Source organism: Phodopus roborovskii, unplaced genomic scaffold (assembly GCF_943737965.1).
Source record: "Phodopus roborovskii unplaced genomic scaffold, PHOROB, whole genome shotgun sequence".
NCBI classification, from domain to species: domain Eukaryota; kingdom Metazoa; phylum Chordata; class Mammalia; order Rodentia; family Cricetidae; genus Phodopus; species Phodopus roborovskii.
Genome location: NW_026126459.1, coordinates 11,039,908 through 11,063,502, shown reverse-complemented (window position 1 = coordinate 11,063,502; position 23,595 = coordinate 11,039,908).

Genomic DNA, 23,595 nt, shown 5'->3' with positions numbered 1-23,595 from the left:
GATATACTACATAAGCGACCCAAAAACTCTACCAGGGAACTCCTACAGCTCATAAACACCTTCAGCAAAGTAGCAGGATACAAGATAAACTCAAAAAAATCAGTAGCCCTGCTATATACAGAGGATAAAGGGGCTGATAAAGAAATCAGAAAAATATCACCCTTTACACAAACAATATAAAGTATCTTGGGGTAATGCTTACCAAACAAGTGAAAGGCCTATATAATAAGAACTTTGTGTCTTTAAGGAAAGAAATTAAAGAAGATACCAGAAATGGAAAGATCTCCCATGCTCTTGGTTAGGTAGGATCAACATAATAAAAATGCCAATCTTTTCAAAAGCAATCTACAGATTCATTGCAAATCCCCATCAAAATACCAGCACAACTCTTCACAGAATTTGAAAGAACAATATTCAACTTTATATGGCAAAACAAAAGACCCAGGATAGCCAAAACAACCCTGTACAATAAAGGAACTTCCAGAGTCTTCACCATCCTTAACTTCAAGCTCTGTTATAGAGCTATAGTCCTAAAAACAGCTTGGTATTGGCACAAAAATAGACACATAGAATGGAATCGAATTGAAAACCCTGATACTAACCACATACCTAAGAACACCTGATTTTTGACAAAGAAGCTAAAATGATACAATGGAAAAAAAGCATCTTCAAAAAATGATGTTGGCATGTAGAAGACTGCAGATAGATCCATATCTACTGCCATGCATAAAACTTAAGTCCAAATGTATCAAATACCTCAACATAAATCCAGCCACACTGAACCTCTTAGAAGAGAAAGTGGGAGGTACCCTTGAAGGAATTTGTACAGAAGATTGCTTCCTGAATTTAACACCAGTAGCACGGACACTATGATCAACAATTAATAAATGGGACCTTTTGAAACTAAGAAGCTTTTGTAAGGCAAAGGACACAGTCAATAAGACAAAAGCGACAGCCCACAGACTGGGAAAAGATCTTCAACAACCCCACATCTGACAGAGGGCTGATCTCCAAAATATACAAATAACTCAAGAAGCTAGTCACCAAAACACCAAATAATTCAATTAAAAAGTGGGATATAGGAGTAAATAGAGAATTCTCAATAGAGGAACTTAAAATGGCTGAAAGGCATGTAAGAAAGTGTTCAACATCCTTAACCACTAGGGAAATCAAAACATCTCTGAGGTCCCATCTTATTCCTATCAGAATGGCTAAATCAAAAACACCAAAGACAGTTTATTCTGGAAAGGACATGGAAAAAGGGGAATACTCCTCCACAGCTGATGGGAGTGTAAACTCATACAGACACTTTGGAAACCAGTATGGCATTGCCTCAGAAAAATGGGAATCAGGCCCTGATCCTGCTGCTCCTGTCTCCGGTCCCCATTGAGAGCACCCTTGGAGCTCTGATACACCCCCACCCATCCCAACCTCCAGCCTACCCCCCCTACCCTGTGCCCTACCCCACCTACGGTCCTGCCGCTCTGGTTGAGCACTGGGACAGAGGGTGGAGCCAACAGTCCACCCTACTTCGGAGACCTCTCAGAGCAACTCCAAACAAAGGAGACCTGACTATCCACACGGGACCACCTGTAATTTCCACCAGCTTGGTCTCTGACCCCGCCTCCAGTCCTCTGCTGGAGTCCCAGGCCCCTCCCAGAGATCTGCCTATCTCTGTAGGTCCACTCGGAGTTCCTGCTGGCAAGATCCTTGACCCCCAAATCCGGGCCCCTGCCAAAGAACGAGGTCTCAGCTGGAGAGCGCCAGTTTCCAGTGAGATCCCACTACCCTGAAAAACCTTCTCAAGTACAAGCTCAGCCCTCGTCCTCTTCTGCCGGTCATTGGCCAGAGCTATTGGCCAGAGCTATTGGCCAGAGGACCACTGTGAGTATCTGCTGGCATCTTCTTCTGGATCCTCATCCTTGACCCCATCCCTGGATCCCTGTCTGCAGAGAAACCTCCTAGAGAGCTTGAACCACACAGAGCTACAGATATTGAATCTTTGATCCACATAAGCCCATCGGGGAAGGACCATGGAGAGAGGGAAGAGACACCACCAACACCTACTGGAAGAAACTATGGGAAGAAGGCAATACAAGAGAACACCTAACAACAGAAAGACAAACATGACACCACCAGAATATAGGGATTCTACACCAACTAGAATGGAACACAACAACAAAGCAGAGGAAGCAGAAGGGTACGACTTAAAAATCACCATCATAAAAATGATAGAGGCCCTCAAAGAAGATATGAGATAATCCCTTAAAGAAATGGAGGAAAAAACAAACAAAAAAGTGGAAGAAATGAACAAATTCCTTAAGGAAAGTACAGAAAGCCAAGAAAAAACAATTAACCAGGTGAATGAAACGGTTCAAGACTTGAAAACCGAAATTGAGAAAATAAAGGCAATACAAATGGAAGGAAAGCTGGAAATTGAAAAGCTGGGCAAAAAATCAGAAACCACGGACACAAGCATAACCAATAGAATTCAAGAGATGGAAGAGAATCTCAGGCGCAGAAGATAAACTAGAAGAAATAGATTCATCGACCAAAGAAAACCATAAATCCAACAAATCCTTAACACAAAACATCCAGGAAATGTGGGACACCATGAAAAGGCCAAACCTAAGAATAATAGGCATAGAGGAAGGTGAGGAAGCCCAGCTCAAAGGTGCCGAAAACATATTCAACAAAATCATCGAGGAAAACTTTCCAAATCTGAAGAAGGACATGCCCATGAAAGTACAAGAAGCATACCGAACCCCAAATAGGCTGGACCAAAGAAAAAAGACCCCTCAACATATAATAATCAAAACACCTAGCATACAGAATAAAGAAAGAATATTAAGAGCAGCGAAGGAAAAAGGACAGGTAACATATAAAGGCAGACCTATCAAAATTACACCTGACTTCTCCATGGAAACCCTCAAGGCCAGAAGGTCCTGGATAGACGTTCTAAAAGTATTAAGAGAACACGGATGCCAGCCTAGGCTACTATATCCAGCAAAACTCTCAGTCAATATAGATGGAGAGAACAAGATATTCAATGACAAAACCAGATTTTCCCAATATGTATCTACAAATCCAGCCCTACAGAAAGTATTGGAAGGAAAATTCCAACCCAAGGAAGGTAACTACGCCCACAAAAATGTAGGCAACAGATAATCCAACTACACCAGAAACCTAGGGTGAAGCAGAACAAATATATTCACAATACCACTGCCAACAACAAACCTAAATCAAACAAGCATCAACAATCAATGGACCTTACTCATCCTCAAAATTAATGGTCTTAACTCACCTATAAAAAGACACAGGCTAACAGAATGGATACGAAGACAGAATCCATCCTTCTGCTGCATACAAGAAACACATCTTAGCTCCAAAGATAGACATTACCTCAGGGTAAAGGGTTGGGAAAAGATTTTCCAATCAAATGGAAATAAGAAGCAAGCAGGCGTAGCTATCCTAATATCTCACAAGTTAGACTTCAAACCAAAACTAGTCAAAAGAGATGAAGACGGTCATTTCATATTCATCTCAGGAGAAATCCATCAACACAAAGTCTCAATTCTGAACATCTATGCCCCTAATAAAAAGTCACCCACATTCGTAAAAGAAACACTACTAAAACTCAAAGCTCATATAAAACCTCACACACTTATAGTGGGAGACTTCAATACACCACTCTCAACACTAGACAGGACCACAAATCAGAAACTCAACAAAGAAACAAAAGAATTAACAGAAGTTATGTCTCAACTGGGGCTAACAGACATCTATAGAACATTCCATCCAAAGACAAAAGAATATACCTTCTTCTCTGCTCCACATGGAACCTTCTCTAAAATCGACCACATACTAGGAGACATAACAAACCTCAACAGATACAAGAGAATAGGAATAGTCCCCTGTATCTTATCGGACCACCATGCTTTAAAATTGGAATTCAACAACAACACAAATAGCAGAAAACCTGCAAACTCATGGAAACTTAACAATGTGCAATCGCACCACTCCTGGGTCAAAGAAGAAATAAAGAAAGAAATTAAAGACTTTCTAATATTCAACGAGAATGAGGATACAACATACCCGAACTTATGGGACACCTTGAAAGCAGTGCTACAAGGGAAGTTCATTGCACCAAGTGCCCATATGAAGAAAACAGAGGATAGTCACATAAAAGAATTAACAGCCCAACTGAAAACCTTAGAACAGAGAGAAGCGAATTCACCCCGCAGGAGCAGACGCCAGGAAATAATCAACTTGAGGGCTGAAATCAACAAAATAGAAACCAGGAAAACAATACAAAAAATCAATGCAACAAAGAGTTGGTTTTTTGAGAAAATCAACATGATAGACAAACCTTTATCCAAATTAACGAAAAAGCAGAGACAGAACATGCAAATTAACAAAATCAGAAACGAAATGGGGAACATAACAACAGACACAGAGGAAATCCAGTCAATTTTTAGGTCATACTTTGAAAACCTGTATTCCACAAAAATTGAAATTCAAAGGAAATGGACAAGTTTCTGGATAACTATCACTTACCAAAATTAAATCAAGAACAGACAAACAACTTAAATAGACCTATAACCTGCAATGAAATAGAAGCAGTCATCGAAAGCCTTCCAACGAAAAAAAGTCCAGGGCCAGATGGATTCAGTGCAGAATTCTACCAGACATTCAAGGAAGAACTAATACCACTACTCCTCAAACTGTTCCACAAGATAGAAACAGAAGGTTTATTGCCAAACTCTTTTTATGAGGCCACAATAACTTTGGTACCCAAACCTCACAAAGACACAACTAAGAAAGAAAACTACAGACCAATATCCCTGATGAACATCGATGCAAAAATACTCAATAAAATAATGGCAAACCGAATTCAAAAATACATCAGAGAAATCATCCACCATGATCAAGTAGGCTTCATACCTGGATTGCAGGGATGGTTTAACATACGAAAATCTATCAACGTGATCCACCATATAAACAAACTGAAAAAGAAAAACCATATGATTATCTGCCTAGATGCGGAAAAAGCCTTCGATAAAATTCAACACCCTTTCATGATAAAGGTTTTAGAGAGGTCAGGGATAACAGGAACATACCTAAACATAATAAGAGCAATATACAGCAAACCAACTGCCAACATCAAACTGAATGCAGAGAAACGTAAGCCAATTCCTCTAAAATTAGGAACAAGACAAGGCTGTCCTCTCTCTCCATATCTCTTCAATATCGTACTAGAAGTTCTAGCTAATGCTATAAGACAACAAGAGGAGATCAAGGGCATCCAAATTGGAAAGGAAGAAGTCAAACTGTCTCTATTTGCAGATGATATGATAGTTTACATAAGCGACCCAATAAACTCTACCAGGGAACTCCTACAGCTGAAAAACACTTTCAGCAAACTAGCAGGATACAAGATAAACTCAAAAAAATCAGTAGCCCTATTTTTTTCAGACGACAAAGAGGCAGAGAAAGAAATCAGAAAAACATCACCCTTTACAATAGCCACAAGCAACATAAAGTATCTTGGTGTAACGCTTACCAAACAAGTAAAAGATCTATATAATAAGAACTTTGTGACTCTAAAGAAAGAAATTAAAGAAGACACCAGAAAATGGAAAGACCTCCCATGCTCTTGGTTAGGTAGGATAAACATAGTAAAAATGGCAATCTTACCAAAAGCAATCTACAGATTCAATGCAAACCCCATTAAAATCCCACCACAATTCTTCACCGACCTTGAAAGGATAATAATCAACATTATATGGAAAAACAAAAGACCCAGGATAGCCAAAACAACCCTATACAATAAAAGAACTTCAGGAGGCATCACTATTCCTGACTTTAAGCTCTACTACAGAGCTATAGTTCTGAAAACAGCCTGGTATTGGCATAAAAATAGACAGGTAGACCAATGGAATCGAATTGAAAATCCTGATATTAATCCACGCACCTATGAACACCTGATTTTCGACAAAACAGCTAAAATTATACAATGGGGCAAAGACAGCATCTTCAACAAATGGTGCTGGCACAATTGGATGAGGGTCTGTAGAAGACTGCAGATAGACCCATGTCTGTCGCCATGCACAAAACTCAAGTCCAAATGGATCAAAGACCTCAACATCAATCCAGCCACATTGAACCTCTTAGAAGAGAAAGTAGGAGGTACCCTTGAACAAATTGGTATAGGAGACCACTTCTTGAACATAACTCCAGGGGCACAGACACTGAAAGAAACAATTAATAAATGGGACCTCTTCAAACTTAGAAGCTTCTGTAAGGCAAAGGACACAGTTGACAAGACCAAACGGCAGCCCACTGACTGGGAAAAGATTTTCACTAATCCTAAATCCGACAAAGGTCTGATCTCCAAAATATACAAAGAACTCAAGAAACTAGTCAACAAAACACCAAATAACCCTATTTAAAAATGGGGTACAGAACTGAAGAAAGAATTCTCAATGGAGGAAATCAAAAAGGCTGAAAGACACTTAAGAAAATGCTCCACATCCTTAGCTATCAGGGAAATGCAAATCAAAACAACTTTGAGATACCATCTTACCCCTGCCAGAATGGCTAAAATTAGAAACACCAGTGATGACTTATGTTGGAGAGGATGTGGAGAAAGTGGAACACTCCTCCACTGCTGGTGGGAGTGCAAACTCATACAGCCATTTTGGAGATCAGTATGGCGGTTCCTCAGGAAAATGGGAATTAGTTTACCACAGGACCCGGCAATCCACCTCTTAGGCATATACCCAAAGGATTCACATCAATGCAACAAAGACATCTGTTCAACTATGTTCATAGCAGCACTATTTGTAATAGCAAGAACCTGGAAGCAACCTAGATGCCCCTCAATTGAAGAATGGTTAATGAAGATGTGGCACATCAACACAATGGAATACTACTCTGCAGAAAAAAAATAATGGTATCTTGAAATTCGCAGGCAAGTGGATGGCACTTGAAGAAACCATCCTGAATGAGGTAACCCAGTCACAAAAAGAGAAACACAGTATGTACTCACTCATATATGGATTTTAGACCTAGATCAAATGATCACCAGCCTATAATTCACATCACCAGAGGAACTAGGATACAAGTTGTATTCTAAGAGATTCATATAAAGTCCCTCACAGAACTTGGAAGGGACAAGTCCCCCAGACCTCAGGTAAAGTGGGGGAGGACAGCTAATGGAGAGAGAAGTAGGAGAAAATGAGAGGGAGGAGAGGAAGGCATGTGCGACCAGGAGGATTGAGCCTGGTTAGGAATGGAAAATAGGAAAGAGAGAGAGAGAGAGAGAGAGAGAGAGAGAGAGACAGAGACAGAGACAGAGACAGAGAACATAAAAGAAGGAGCCAATATTGGTTTGAAGATAAAGTTGAACACAAAGAAAAGTCGAGGGAACTACTAGACTGCTCCCAACTAACAATCTCAGCTCCCGTGGAAAGGCTATCATAAATGCCCTTCCTGGAGAGTGAGATCAACAACTAACTTCTCCATGGAGTCCTCAACTAATGCCTGTTGAAAATAGGAGCAAACACCCATACATAAACACTGAGTCGAACTAGAACCCAGAAGCAGATGGAGAGGACAAGACCATGCGGTAGAAGTACATAGAGACAGCTTACCTGAACAAGGAGGAGCTAAGGGCCACTAGACTGATAGCTGGGAAGCCAACAGGGGACTGAATCGGACCCCCCTGAATATGGGTCTCAGCCAGAAGGTCTGAGCAGTCTAAGAGACCTCAGACAGTGGAGCCAGGATGTATCCCTGATGCACAAAAGGACTTTGCAAACGTATGCCCCATGGAGGGATAACTGCCTTATTCTAGAGATAGGAGAGAAGCCCTAGTCCCTACTTCACAGGACTTGTCAGATCTACATGACCCCAACTGGATGGCATTCTCCTACATATGGTATTGTGGTGGTGGGTTGGGAGGGGAGGGTGGTTAGAGTGCATGTGAGAGGGCAGAGAGGGCAAAAGGGAGGGAAGGAGGGAGGGAGGGCTGAAGGGGAGGGAGGGAGGGAGAGAGAGGGAACTGGGATCGACATGTAAAATAATAAATTAAAAAAAAAAAAACGCTTTGACTCCAAAATTTAAGTGGAAGAACAAGTTACTGGGGAAAAGGATTTCTATTTTTGTTTCCACAGAAAATGAAAAGATATGGATTCCTTCCAGACTAATGTGGTTTGATCACACCAGACCGCCTGAAACAGAGTACAAGCTGATCCTACATTCCAAACAGCTGGACAAAACAGCCCTACAGACGACAGCTAGGATATCTGAATCTTCTTCGAATCCCCCAAGACAGCGCCCCTTACCAGCAGGAAGTAGTTTGGAAAGAACGACGCCCAAATTCCCAAATATTGTGTATAAATGTTTGTTTTCATTTAATTGGACTTTGTTATATAAAATTAAATAAAAAATATAATTTAAAAAAAAATGGGAATCAGTCTACCACAAAATCCAGCAATTCCACTCTTAGGCATATACCCAAAAGATGCACATTCATACAACAAGAACATCTGTTCAACTATGTTCATAGCAACATTATTTGTAATAGCAAGAACCTGGAAGCAAACTATATGTCTCTCAACTGAAGAATGGATAAAGAAAATGTGGTACATTCACACAATTGAATACTCCTCGGGGGCCGGGGGGGGGAAGCTTGGCAGTGGAATGTTGAAATTCACAGGCAAATGGATGGAACTATAAAAATTCATCCTAAGTGAGGTAACTCCATTACAAAAAGACAAACATGGTATATACTCACTCATATATGGATTTTAGACATAGAGCAAAGGATCACCAACCTACAATCCACATGGCCACAGAAGATAGAGGAAAAGGACAAAATCTCCTGAGCAAATTGGGAGCAAGGGTAAGGGGATACGGAGTCAGGAGAAAGAGAAGGGGAGAAGAGGAGAGGAGGATATGAGGGAGCAGGAAGATTGAGCTGGGGGAAAAAATAGAGGAGAACAAGAAAATAAATACCAAAATAGAGGGAGCCATTATAGGTTTAAAGAGAAATCTGGCACCAGGGAAATGTTCAGAGACCTACAAGGATGACCCCAACTAACAATCTTAGCAATAGTGCCAAAGCTACCTTAAATGCCCTTCCCTGATAATGAGATTGATGATTACCTTATATGATATCCTAGAGCCTTCATTCAGTAGCTAATGGAAGCAGAAGCAGACAGCCACACTAAACACTGAGCCAAACTCCTAGAATCAGTTGCAGAGAGGGAGGAGTAATGAGCAAAGGGGTCAAGAGCAGGCTGGAGAAACCCACAGAAGCAGCTGACCTGAACAAGGGGGAACTCATGGACCCCAGACTGATAACTGGGAAACCAGCATAGTATCAACCCAGATCCCCTGAATGTGGTGTTAGTTAGGAGGCCTGGGAAATCTATGGGGCCTCTGGTAGTGATGAGTATTTGTCCTTAATATATGAATGGTCTCTGGGAGCCCTTTCCACAAAGAGGGGTATTCTCTCAGCTTAGACACATCGGGGAAGGCTTAAGCCCTGCTCAAAATGGCGTGACGACTTTGAAGATCACCTATGGAAGGCCTCATCCTCCCTGGGGATCAGAAAGGAGATGAGGGGGGCTTCTGGGGGAGCAGGGGAGGAGGGGAGGGTGAGGGAACTGGAATTAACATGTAAAACAAGCTTGTTTCAAATTTAAATTATAGAAAAGATTCGAAGAGTAAAAAAATAGAGGAGTGATATGGCATAAAAACTGTAAACAGAAATCTGGTGTTCCTAGAATGATATATGAAAGAATGCAATGAGAAGCAAGATGGCAACTGAAGATATAAAGGGAACTCTCTTCAAGATAAAAGCCACAACGGTTCACAAAGATGTCACAGCACATACAAGTGTCCACAAGTAATCATCCTGCAACAGCTGACAGCACACATTGAAAAAAAGCTATCTTAGGAAGCAGAACTGTTAGAAATTGCCTCTTAATTGGTAGACTACATAAGAGAAACAAAATTAGTGGGCTGGAGCAATAAATAGTTCAGAGATTAAGAGACCTTGTGTGCAATCATGAGGACCAAAGTTCAGATCCTAGTGACCATGGAAGAAGCCACACATCCTGCACATGCTTTTAACTCTAGCTCCCAGGGGGGGAAGATAGAAAATAGTTGAAACATGTTGATTTACACCCCAGTGGAGGAAACCCAATCCCCAATTCAAGAAAAGACTGCCAAGACAAGAAGGGATAGGCAGGCAGTGATGGAGGAGGATACTCACCACCCTTTCTGGCCTCTGAGTATGTGCAACACACACATGTGCACGCACACACACACACACACACACACACACACACAAACATTAACACAGAGAGATGTGTCCACATGCAATTACTCACAGATAAGTAAATATTTAAAGATGTAAGAAATTAGAAAACCCCAATTAATAAAAACATGATTATATTAGCACTGTCAATCACAGGACATACTTTGGTATTTAGAGAAAGTGCTAGTCACTGCACACATCCTTCTTAGAGCACAAGGAATAGTGAGCAACATGAATGATTCTCTGGGTTGAAAAGTATCTCAATATATCTTACAACATAGAAGCCCTGCATTGGGGACTCTCTATCTGAATAGAAAAGGATTAAATTAGAATTGAATACTTAAACCCCAATTGTTTAGCCATCAGACAGTCTTTTTTCCCTCCCTCCACATAAAAGATCTGTTTTGTTTGTTTTTTTTTTACTTTATGTGTATGAGTGCTATGTTTGCATGTGTCTATGCAGCATGGCATGCCTAGTGTCCATAAAAGTCAAATGAAAGTGTTGGATCTCCTAGCACTAGAGTTATAGCCAGCTGTGAGTGGCCATGTGGGTCTGGGAATTGAACCCAGATCCTCCAGTGCTCTGAATCACCAAGTCATCTCTCCAGCCCATCTCCTTCTCTCACTGCCTGCAAAGTTGCACAAGTGTGGGAACATGAGCTCCTTTAAAATGCCATGTGTTAGGACCCGGCAATTCCATTCTTAGGAATATACCCAAATGATCCACATCCATGCAACAAAGAGATCTATTCAACTGTGTTCATAGCTCCATTATTTGAAATATCAAGAACCTGCAAGCAACCTAGATGTCCCTCAACTGAAGAATGGATAAAGAAGATGTGAGTACTACTCAGCAGGGCAGGGTAGAATCTTGAAATTTGCAGGCAAATGGATGGAACTTGAAGAAACCATCCTGAATGAGGTAACCCAGTCACAAAAAGAGGAATATGGTATGTACTTAATCATATATGGATTTTAGATATAGAGCAAAGGCTCACCAGCCTATAATTCACACTGCCAGAGAAACTAAGATACAAGGAGGAACCTAAGCAATTCAAAGTCCCTCACAGAAGGGGAAAGGAGCAAAATCTCCTGATCATATTGGGAGTTGGGGGTGGGCAGTGAGTGGAGAAGGAGCTAGGAGAAAGAGAAAGGAAGGAGAGGAGAACATGTAGAACCAGGAAGATTGAGTCTGGGGGCGAATAGCTGAGAGCAAAAGAAGAGATACCATAATAGAGGGAGCCATTATAGGTTTGAAGAGAAAACTGACTCTAGAGAAATGTCCAGAGACCTACAAGGATGACCCCAACTAACAATCTTAGCAATAGTGGAGAGGCTACCTTAAATGCCTTTCCCTGATAATGAGAGTGATAACTATTTATATGCCATCATAGAGCCCTCATTTAGTAGCTGATGGAAACAGAAGCAGATATCCACAGCTAAACACTGACCAAAATGGAATCCAGATGCAGAGAGAGGAGTGATAAGAAAATGGGGACAAGACCAGGCTACAGAAACCCACAGAGACAGCTGACCTGAATAAGGAGGAGCTAATGGACCCCCACACCCCCAGACTGGGGAAACCAGCATTGGACCACCTCAGACCCCCTGAACATGGGTCTTAGAAGGCCTAGGCAGTCTAAGGGACCTCTATCAGTGGAACCAGGATGTATCTGTGGTGTATGAAAGGACTTTGGGAGCATATTACCCATGGAGGGATACTCCCTTAGCCCAGAGGCAGGAGGGAGGGCCTAGACCCTACTCCAAATGACTTGACAGATTTTGATTACCTTTACTGGAAGGCATTACCCTACCTGTGGAATAGGGGGGGGGGATTGGACGGGAGGAGAGCTTGGGGGGCATGGGAGGGAGGAAAGGAGAGGGAACCAGGTTCTATATGTAAAATAAGAAAAAAATTATATGTATAGCAAAAACTATAAAAACTATATGCAATAATTCACTATGTTCAGTCCATATGTATTTGACACATTGGTAGAAAGTACTGTGATATGGCCTATTTTAGTGAGTCCAAAGTTTTATAATTAAATCATTTTCTATCACCAAAAAAAAAAATGCTGTGTGTTCCTCAAGATTGCTTGAACTCAACGCCCACTTATGTTATGTGCCCTTTGCCAACACCCATCTGTTCTTTGTCTCCAGAAACCTGCATTTTTTTGCATGTCATGAATATGTGCCCTGTGGCATTTGACTCTTTCTGATGACTTTTGGGTCCTTCCACCTTGAATTCTAGAGCAGGGGCTACCATGTTCAACAGTGTGGGTGAATATCACATCTGCTTATCACATACCCAGATATGCATTTAATGTTTCCACTCATGGAACTCATTCTGGTTTTACATAATCTGAGGGTGTGCCCACAAAGCATATTTACTGGAAACTTGATCTTCATATGATGCTTTTGAGGTGGCAGGATCTAAAGAGTCTAGTGAGTAGTAGCCACCTTGGGAGGGACTCTCCAAGTGCCTGTCCCCAATTCTCCCCCATATTTCTACTGTAATAGAGAATCTCACCAGAGGTAAAATAGACAAGGAAGCTGGATGCTGGACTTGCAGCCTCTGAACCATGAGAAAATAACACTCTTGCTTGTAAAGTAGCAAGCCTTGGGTATTTTGTTATAACAACAGCAAACAGGCAGAATCACCCCTTTTTTCACATAGTGCTTCTGTGTTCTTCTGCATACTCATCTCTGTGTGGACTTATTTTCTCTATCCTCTTGGGTATATTTTAAGGAATAGAATTGTCTGGTCCTATATATAACTCCTTAAAGCAGTGTTTCCAAAACTGTGGGTTGTGACCCTTTTGAGGAGTGTGTCAAACAACCCATCCACAAGGATCATCTGATACCATTGAAAAACACATATATTTACATTAAAATTCATAATAGTAGGAAAATTACAGTTATGAAGTAGCAACAAAAATAATTTTGTAGTTGGGGGTCACCACAACATGAGGAACTGTATTAAAAAGTCACAACATTAGGAAGGTTGAGAACCACTGTTTTAAAACATTGTTGCAAGAACTGATTTGTGAGGGGGTGGGCAATAACATGCCATGGCATACATGTAGACATCTAAGAACAACTGGAAGGTGTCAGTTCTCTCCTTCTACCATGGAACTCAAGTTATCAAACCTGGTGACAAATGCCTTTACCACTGCCGTCTAAATTGTTCTCTCTACAATTAACTAAACAAAACTGCCCATTGTTCCTGCTGTGTCCTGAGTGTCCAGGTGCCCACATCCTTGGCAGTGCCACGCTCTGTACCCTCTAGTGTACAGAAAACACTTCCTCATTTTGGATTTCATTTGCATTTCCTCAATGACTAATGATTCTGAGAGTCTTTCTGTGTGCTATTTCAGCTTTGTGATTATCTTCCTTGGAGAATTGTCCATTCAAAGGCTTTGTCCAGCATTTAATTGGACCATTAATCTTGTTATTACTAGCTCAAGTTCTGTATACAAACCCTTCATCAAGTACATGAGTGGTGAATACATTTTCATCCTCTGTAGTTATTCTCTTCATTCTAGAGGCATTTATTTGATTATTTATTTCTTCATTCATTCATTTATTTACTTACTTTTACTTATGTTGGAGTCTTTCAAAAGCCAAAGATTTGTATATGTATTTGTGTCTGTGCCTCTCTCTCTCTCTCTCTCTCTCTCTCTCTCTCTGTGTGTGTGTGTGTGTGTGTGTGTGTGTGTGTGTGAGTGTGCATGTGCACACGCATATGTGTGTGCACCTAATGTTTTTTGTGGGGGGCATATGGGGATGTACCTGTGCATGTGGAAGTCAAAAACCAACTATTCTATTCTTATTCTTTAAGCACCACTTGTCTTTGTGTTTCATTTTGGTTTTTTTCTGATTTTGAGACAACTGTCTCTCACTGGCCTGGAACTCACCCACCAGACTAAGCTAGCCAGTTCCAGGGGATCTGGTGTTCCTTCCCCCTCATCACTGGGATATGATCACATGGCACTGTGATCCCGGCCAGCTTTTCCAGTGGCTTCTGGGAATTGAATTTAGATCCTCAAGCTTGGTACAACTAAATCATCTCCCCAACCTCTTATACACCAAAGCTTTCAGTTCGTTGTTTTATTATTCTGCAGACCCTATTTTACCTGCCATATCTAGCAGCCCCTTGCCCAACACAATCACAAATTTGTACATAGTAATAGCCAGTCGTTCAAACACAAAATAGTTAAGACTATTCTTTCCACTTGGATTATCTTTACACAAGAAAGCTCAGTTCTAGAGTGCTTTCTGAAGATCTGTGTGTTCAGCCCTCCTAAAAGAACATATCATGACTTGGAGGTTGAACTTTGTAGATGGATTTGAGGGAAGCACTCAGCTATGCAATGGACTTTCTCTCACTTTGTTAGGCCAAAGTTTATCTGAGGCATACTTGATAGAAGCAGGAGAGATGGCTCAGTCATTAAGACATGTCTGCTTTTACAGGGGACCTGATATCAGTTTGTAGTACATATCTCAGGTAGCTCACTATGACTTATCACTCCAGCTCCAGGGGTTCAAATCCTGCTCTCTTTTGGCCTTTGATGGTAGCTGGACTCACAGTGTGCATGCACACACAAACACATGAATTTTTTTGAATAAATAAATCTTAAATAATTACTTGTAAATTCTCATATATAGACCATAGTCTTTTTTTGGTTCCACTAAGAGTCAGAAACCTATTATTAGGGTACAAATATATATGAAATTGTTTGGTTAATTTTATTTTTGGTTTATTTTCTGCTAATTACCAAAGATAAAATTGTTTTTTGTATGTTTATCTTGAATACTCTGAACTTTTGAATAAAACATGAGCAAGAAAAAAATTACAGAGGAATTAAAACATTTTTCAAACTGTCATAATAATTAAAATGGAACAAATCTAGTGATTGTAAAGCAAGAGTAAACGGTACTTTTAGAAAAATTATAATTTTAAATGCTAATATTAACAAAAATTTCTTTGTTTTCAATTAGTTCTTGGAAAGTTTTATACAATGTACTTCAGTTGTATTCACCCCTTCCCCCAGCAGCCACCAGAGAATGATGGGATATATACTTCTGTACATATGTTTCTCTTACTAATGGATGAATAGAACACTGATTGTTAAGTAGCCAGGCATTAAATATAGGCAGAGTTATAAGATAAGGAGAATTCTGGAGAGAGGACAAAGATAAAAGCCACCAAAGGAGATTTCATGTAGCTGGGGAAGGAGTAATAACAGGTCCAGACCTTCTCCAGTAAGTAAAGACATGTGGAAATACTTAGATTAATATAAATTGGTTAATAATTAAGAGAGAGCTAGCCAATAAGAAGCCTGAGCCATTGGCCAAACAGTTTATAATTAATATGTCTTTGTGTGCTTATTTGGGGCAAATCAGCTGTGGGACCAGGCTGGAAAGAAACTTCAGCTACAAAACCCATTCTTCCTTTCCTACCCACCTAAATTGAGTCTTCTTCATAAATCCATCAAGTCCATTTCTGCCCTACCATGGATCACACTTAAAGAAAACAAAATCTCCCTTGCCCATCAGCTATGGATTGCCAATAGCTTCATGCCCATTTTCCTCCTCTGTGTTTGGATGTTTTTTGCCTTGAGCCTCTCCAGGTCTTGGGCTTGCCATCACAATCACTCTAAGTTCACACGTAGAGCTTCCCGGCTACTTCTAGAAAGCATTGCCTGTGGTCACTCAGCACTCTGGCTCTTGAAGTCCTCCCATCCCTTTTCTGTAGCAATTCCTGAGCTGAGCCTTAGGAGGAGTGGATGTTGTATAAATGTCCCACTTATAGCTGAGTAGTCTACATGCTTTAAATTCCCTGGCCAGTTGTGGGTCTTGGTTTATCTATACTTCCTGGAAAAGAAGCTTCTCAGATGAGGGCTGAAACATGCACTGATCTATGGCAACATTATTAGGGCCATGAACCTGTGGTTAGGCAGATCCTAGCCCTGGAGGAAGACTGCCTGCTGCTATTCAGCAAAGGCTTAAGCTTCTAAATTCAACCTTAAGAAACTAGAAAACAAAAAGCAATTTAATCTAAAGTTAGCAGGGGGAGACAACAATAAATCATGAGCATAGCTAACAAACTGCAAGAACAGTAGAGAAATTACAAGCTAGGTTAATTTTCTGTAATTGAGGCAGGATTCATGTACCCTCGGCTGCCACTCCAACTGACTGGAGAGCCACAGATGGCTTTAAGCAAGTAATCCTGGGGACTGGAGGGGTGGTTCAGCAGTTAAAAATACTGGGTACTCTACCAGAAAATCTGAGTTCAATTCCCAAATCCCACATGACAGTTCACAACCTCTTGTAATTTCAGTTCTAAGTGATCCAAAGCCCTCTTGTGGCTTCAGGGGTTCTAGGAAGACAATGGTGTACACACAAGTCCACAGGCAATTTTTGTGATGCTATTACTGCTGGAATTACAAGCATTCACCACCATACTTGGCTTGTGTGGTTCGCAGCATCAAATCTGGGGTCTGTGGTGTAGGAAATGACAAAAAAAGTATTCTACCACCTGAGCCACAACCCTGATCCTTGAATTTCTTTTCTAAAAATTGGTGAAGATTTAAATATTTAGTAAGACTGATCAAAACTAAATAAATAAATAAATGGTGTTAATGTGAAGAACACATAATTAGGGTTGGTCACATATACTATAAACAGTAAAAGGTTATGTTAAATAATACACAGATTATATGACCACAATTTTATGCCAATGACTACAGTGAAACAGACAAATCCCTTACAGAAGATCTCCAAAGAAAATTAAAGGAGATGAAGACATGACTCAGAGATTAAGAGCACTGACTGCTCTTCCAAAGGTCCTGAGTTCAATTCCCAGCAACCACACAGTGGCTCACAATCATTTATAATGAGATCTGGTGCTCTCTTCTAGCATGCAGGTAAGTGCATATGCAGGCAGAATACCAGATGGATAGGTAGGTAGGTAGGTAGGTAGGTAGATAGATAGATAGATAGATAGATAGATAGATAGATCTATCTTTAAAAGTGAAAAGACAATTAAAGGAAAAGGGAAGAAAAAACAGGAAATGGTAGACAATGTCCTTATCAAATATAAATATATCAATAATTTTTAACAATAAGCATTAAGTTTACCCCTAACAATATCTAAATATGAACTCTGCTACAGAAAGCACAGAAATGCAAGGTTGGTTTAACACTGAAAATAAAGGGAACTACCTGGTACTAATCAGAAGGGATAAAGACAAAATCCAACATTCATTTAAAATGCACAGAAACTCTCAGCCTCTGAGGGAAAATATACATGTAATTGCACCTCTAAACAAATGAAAGCCACTTTATAAGTGTAAGAACAGCTATGATTAAAAATCAACATTAAAAATCCATAAAGATTCAAAACAGTGATGGTGTCCCCAATGCAACTGCTCCTGTATAAAACAGTTTGCTGTGTTTAAACTAGACAAAAGTGTTTCTACCCTACTACCTGCCAATTCCATTTAGAGAGAATGAAAATGCATGTCCATGTAAAAACTCATGTATAAAGGTAGTGGGGGGGCTGCTTTGAAGATTCTCTTTGAAAGCTGTGTACCATGTGATACTCATCAACTTGGGTCACAGTGTGGTCCTTTTTCTACTCCCTGCCCTGATGGTGAAGAGTAAGGACTCCTCTTTCTCAGGGGCTTGAAAAATGTAGAGATAGCAGGAACTTCTTGATATGCCAATAATAAACCACCTCTTAATCTAAACTGTGGCTACATTAGTATTGTTTTTTTAATTACATTATATTATTCCTTAGACAATAATCTTAACCTTTATGTATAATTACTAGATTCATGCTTACTAAAAATTTATCCAAGCATTTCTACCTATTTTCTTCTAAAAAACAAAAAACAAAAAAACCCCAAATATATGTTTTAGACATAAAAGTTAACATGCATTCTATAAAACAAATTAGAAATAGCAAAACAACATCAAAGGGAGACGTCAGTCTTGAAGATGAACACAACCTGAGAGATACAACCCTTGCAGCTTTCAAAGTTAAGGAAATTTAGAGTTTATTAGAGAGTCAAAGGCAACCTCCACAATGGGGTGTAATTAAATTTTAGGAAGGAATAAATGCCTCCACTTATGAGAACACACTGAGCCCAAAGAGAGTGATGCTATGTGTTCAGAAGATCCTCACAGAACAAGGACAACATGGTTCCATTTATGCATGTTACTCAGGTGAGTAAGACTCCGAGAAACAAAGCGCAGCATAGTGGTGGCCAGGGCTGGAGGATTAAGAAATGAGAACCACTCCCAAGCAGGAGTTGTTGTTACAGATTGTACCTGTTATAGTGACCTGTTTCACAAGATGCTTACAGGTCAAAGATGGCACGTGATCTTATAAACTTCTTATAACAATAAAGAAAATTAACATGGATAGAAAACACAGTGGTTTTTCACGGGGTTAGAGCACTGTGTTCCTTTTCCATTCCTGCAATCCTCATATGAAAACCAGTATCTTATCTGTCTTATTACAAGGCACAGAGCCTATAAGTACATTATTCAAGGTCACACAGCTAGAAGCTTTGGGTTATAGGATTTAAACCCTGTGTAGTGGCTTAAAGGAGAAATGTCCCCTATAGGCTCAGACATTTGACCATCTGGATCCCATTCGATGATGCTGTTTCAGGAGCCTTAGGTGGCACAGCTTTTTTGGAGGAAGAATGACACTGGGGGCAGGCTGTGAGAGTAAAATGCCTTGCTTACTACTAATTTGCTCTTTCTGCTTCCTCCTCTTGGTTGAGATGAACTTTCAGTGTCCTGTTCCTGTTGCCATGCCTCCATCCCACCATCATGAATTCTTATCTCTCTGTGATTGTGAGCCTAAATAAACTGATTTCTTTTAAGTTACCACAGTCATTGTATTTTATTACAGCAACAGAAAAGGAACTAATACACTCAGGCAGTGGTCTTCCAACACTGCTTTTATATTATCTTTTATGGTGCCTATAGAGCAGTGGTTATCAACCTTTCTAATGCTGTAACCCTTTAACACAGTTCCTCGTGTTGTGGGGAATCCCAACTATAACATTATTTTTTGAGACTTCATAACTGTAAATTTTGCTGCTGTTATGAGTTGTAATGTAAATATCTGTTATGCAGTATATCTAATGCGTGACCTCAAAGGAGTCATGACCCACAGGTTCAGAAATGCTGCTGTAGATGTTACCAAGTTCTCTGCTGTACCTATTCAAAAATGCCCCTGAATGACACAATGAGGAGATTTGTAATTTCAGACTTCCATAAAGAACTAAAAGACAATCAAGAACTAGATACACTTGAAGAGATAATTTGCATAACACTAAAGGAGCCAAGTCTACCTCAGTAGGAAGTACACACATCTAAGCAAGATAAAAACCACAGAATACTATGGTCCATGTCCACATAGCAGTATGGCAGAACCATCCAGAAAGTAAAAGGTAAACTGTATGACTTATTTATTACCTATGCTTCCTGATGACCACTTACTTCTGCTGCCTGGGTTCCTATGACTGAATAATCAGCTTCTCACATGCTGGCTATTTCTGGGTTTGGCCAGTAGGGGATCCAGCTGGGCATAGACCATAGAGGGGTTCTCTCCCTCTCTCCTCTCCCTCATGCATATCAGTGGAAGCCTCTGGCTTCACCTCTTACAGACAGCAGGTTACACAGGACCAGTCACTACTGCCTTGTCTCATTGGCCTTTGGGTCACCCCGTGGTTTCTCCTCCCAGGCTACTGCATATTCCTCTTTGGAACTAACTGTCCACACATTCTCAGGAGTGTATTCACCAATGTCTTCTCACTAAAATTTATTTTTAGCAGAATTTTGTCTGCTCAAATTCTTTCTGATGTTAACATTGAGATATGAAATGAACCCAAAAGCAGAATCTCAACATGGCATAAATGGGCTGCATCCAACACATCTTTGACTGTGGCCTCTGAGTATCATGCTGATGTCAATCGTGACCATGATTAGTATGGCTTTGGCTTCTGGTCACTTCTCTGGAGATAGTACCACCTGGACAAGTTAAGATAAGCACCCTGACCTACATATGTTACTGATTAAGGACTGACACAAAGAAAAGTGGAACTTTATATATCTGGGGAGCCACAGAATGACTGGGATCCTTGAATGTGAAAATCTTTGTGAAGACCTCTTTTGCATGTAAGTTGCCTCTCAGCTGTATTGCCAGCAAATCCATATCCTGTGGCATGGAGACCTTTGTTAGGTATTTCTTAGAGGAATACCTCTGTTCCCAAGGTTCCTTTGTCTCTCCAAGCCTATAGGTTCAAACCAATGGTAGGACTATGGGGTCTCTGCTGAGACCACAGAGGGATTGGGGTCTGGCTTGTTTGAGTCAGATCCATAAGGGTGGATTCTGGGATTGCTTGATTGAGAGAAATAACATTATAACATTTCAGTTGCATCTGCCCATATGTGTTCTATGGGTCCTAGCAGCCATTAGCAGATCAACTAGACAGAGCTCTGAGCACATTTGGTTTGCACTCAGCAATGGTGTTCCTTTGCTGTGGCAGACACAGAAGTTTCATTGGAGTCCTTTAGAGTGGAGACTCTGAAGAGACATGGCCATTCTGGGACAGTGTGTTCAATTGTAACATCCTTAGCCCCACATTTGGGGACCGCTTAGTCCACAGTCACCCTGAATAATTGCTTCCCATCATATGAGCACTCAGGAAGATGAGGACCTGAGAACAGTATTTCATATGTGATGCCCCTGAGCTGTACCACTAAAAGGGTAGGGATCACATTCTCTGTCAAAGTTTAAGGAATTGTTGAAACACTGTGTCCATACTCTGAGGGTCTGGAGCAGACTTGAGGTGATCCTTGGCTCCATGTAGCTGTTCATGACACTAGGGCCTGGAGAGATCATTTAGTATTTGGTAACATCAGACTATGGAGCTGATACACAGGTTGGTGGCTCCCTGGGCTGTGTTCTGGCAACCACTTCTAGTGCTGGTGGCAAAATTTCTACAACTCGATCTTTGGTAGGTCATTCTGACCTGTTTGGAGAATGATCTACAAAGCACATGCACAAGATGTTTAAAACTGTTTCCCAAGCAATCCAGGAGGCAGTCTGGTCATTTAGGTGTGACATTTAAGAAGGAAACTCCTCCCATTTTCTAGTCTTACTAAATCCTATGCAGAGAATGCTAATCTGATTCCTGAGGGCCCAAACACCACCATGATCAGCTTATCTATATCAGGGTTATGGGGTCAGAAACATGGTGCTAGAAGTGAGTGAACCACAGTAGTGTATTTGTGGCCAAGTTCTAAAAGTAGAGTCAAACTGAACTCATTAGATTTGACATTACCTCACAATGTTTCCTCCAACAAACTGACAAAGTGGCTACAAAGGTTAATCTTGGTCATCACTTGACTCAGCTAGGAAGAGAAATGAAGAAATGTCTCCATTAGATTCATCTGTGAATGTTTTCTTGATTGCTGGCTGATGTAACCAAGCCTACCATGGGTAGTAAACAGTGTCCCCTCTATGGCTTCTGCTTCAGTTCCTGCTTCTAGGTTCCTGCCTTGAGTTCCTAACCTGACTGCCCTGGATGAATGGCTATAAGCTGTAAGATTAAATAAACCCTGTGCTTCCCAAGCTTCTTTTGGTCATGGTGCCTATCTCAAGAGAAAAACAAAACAAACAAAAACAAGCAAAAAACTGAGTAAGACAGATGCTGTAGCTGAACAGGCTAAGAGTAAATTACTTTTCTCCAACAAGCAAAATAGTAAAGGAAGTTGTGCACACCACCTGAGAGACCCAGGGGCCATCATTGTTGCTGAGGCAGCACCCACCATGCAATATCTTCTCTGACTGGCCCTTCTCCTCCATTGTTTGGCAAAAGGACTGGGGATTAACTTAGACCCAAACATGGGTAGTTAGTGTTCACAGCTGCTGCTCTGTAGTCAGTGACAGATCAACAGACTTTCCCTTCTGGAGACCATGCTAAACCTGGGAAATGCATGCCGCCCTTCATTTTAGTGAGGATAATGGATAAATCACATTTGATATCTTACTTTGGGTCATTCCAGGAAGACAAGAGAAGCAGAAGTACAATGAAATGATAGCTCTGAGATGTTCCATAGTAATGGACATGTTCAAAAACAACATGGCATAGTTTAGATTAAGATTAGGTCAATTCAAAAGGCTTAGAACTAGCCAAAGTACAAAGATTAAGTGAACTCTTAGCCCTAGATGGTGCATCTGTGTCATCCCCTCTGAGGCACAGAAAATATTTTAGAAGAGGTGGGCAGAAAGGTCATAAGAGCCAAAGGGCAGGAAGGATGCCATGAAACACTGTCTTCTGGGCATGGTGTGGTCATTGCACTAATGACACAGCACAGCTTGTAATAAGTGCACAACGCAGGCACCAAACAGACAAATTTGAGGTCACCAGTTGAGAGGAACAGGGAACGTGTTGGGCTGCTCCAGGTGTCTCAGCAGGCATCAGTTAGCAAAATAGACAGAATCTCACTTCTAAGGTCAGGCAGGTCCTACCCTCCCCATGCTCATGTTTCTCATTGCTCATTCTATATAAGGCAGGTATCATCTTTAGGAACTTCTCTGCAGAGAAACCCAGTTTCAAAAAGTGCAAAGGAACTGCTGAATCTCTCTGTGGTGGTTTGAAAGGAAATGGCCCTCAAAGGGAGTGGCATTATTAAGAGGTATAGCCTTGTTGAAGTGGGTGTGGCTTTGATGGAGGAAGTGTGTCACTGTGGAAGCAGGCTTTGAGCTCTCTTTTGCTCAAGTTTTGTTCAATGTTATACTAAGTCCACTTTCCTGTTGTCTTCTAATCAAGATGTAGCCAGTACCATATCTGCCTGCATGTAGCCATGTTCCTTGCCATGATGATAATGGACTGAACCCCAGAAACTGTAAGCCAAACACCCTATTAAACATTTCCTTTCTAAGAGTTGCCATGATTGTGGTGTCTGTTCACAGCAATAGGAACCCTAACTAAAACAATCTCTCAGGGCAGAATCATGCTGACAGTCCCTAGAATGAGCCAGATGTAGGTCTTTGCTCAATGAAGCCTTCAGATGAGGACATTTGTCCTTTGATCACAGCCTTATAAAGCTCCCTGAGCCAGAGGCAAGGGATTGTACCACATCTGATTCCCAATCCAAAGAAACCTGAAGATAAAAACATAATGTGTGCTTCAAAGCCATGGAATATTAGGCTATTTGTTACACTGTGATGGGTA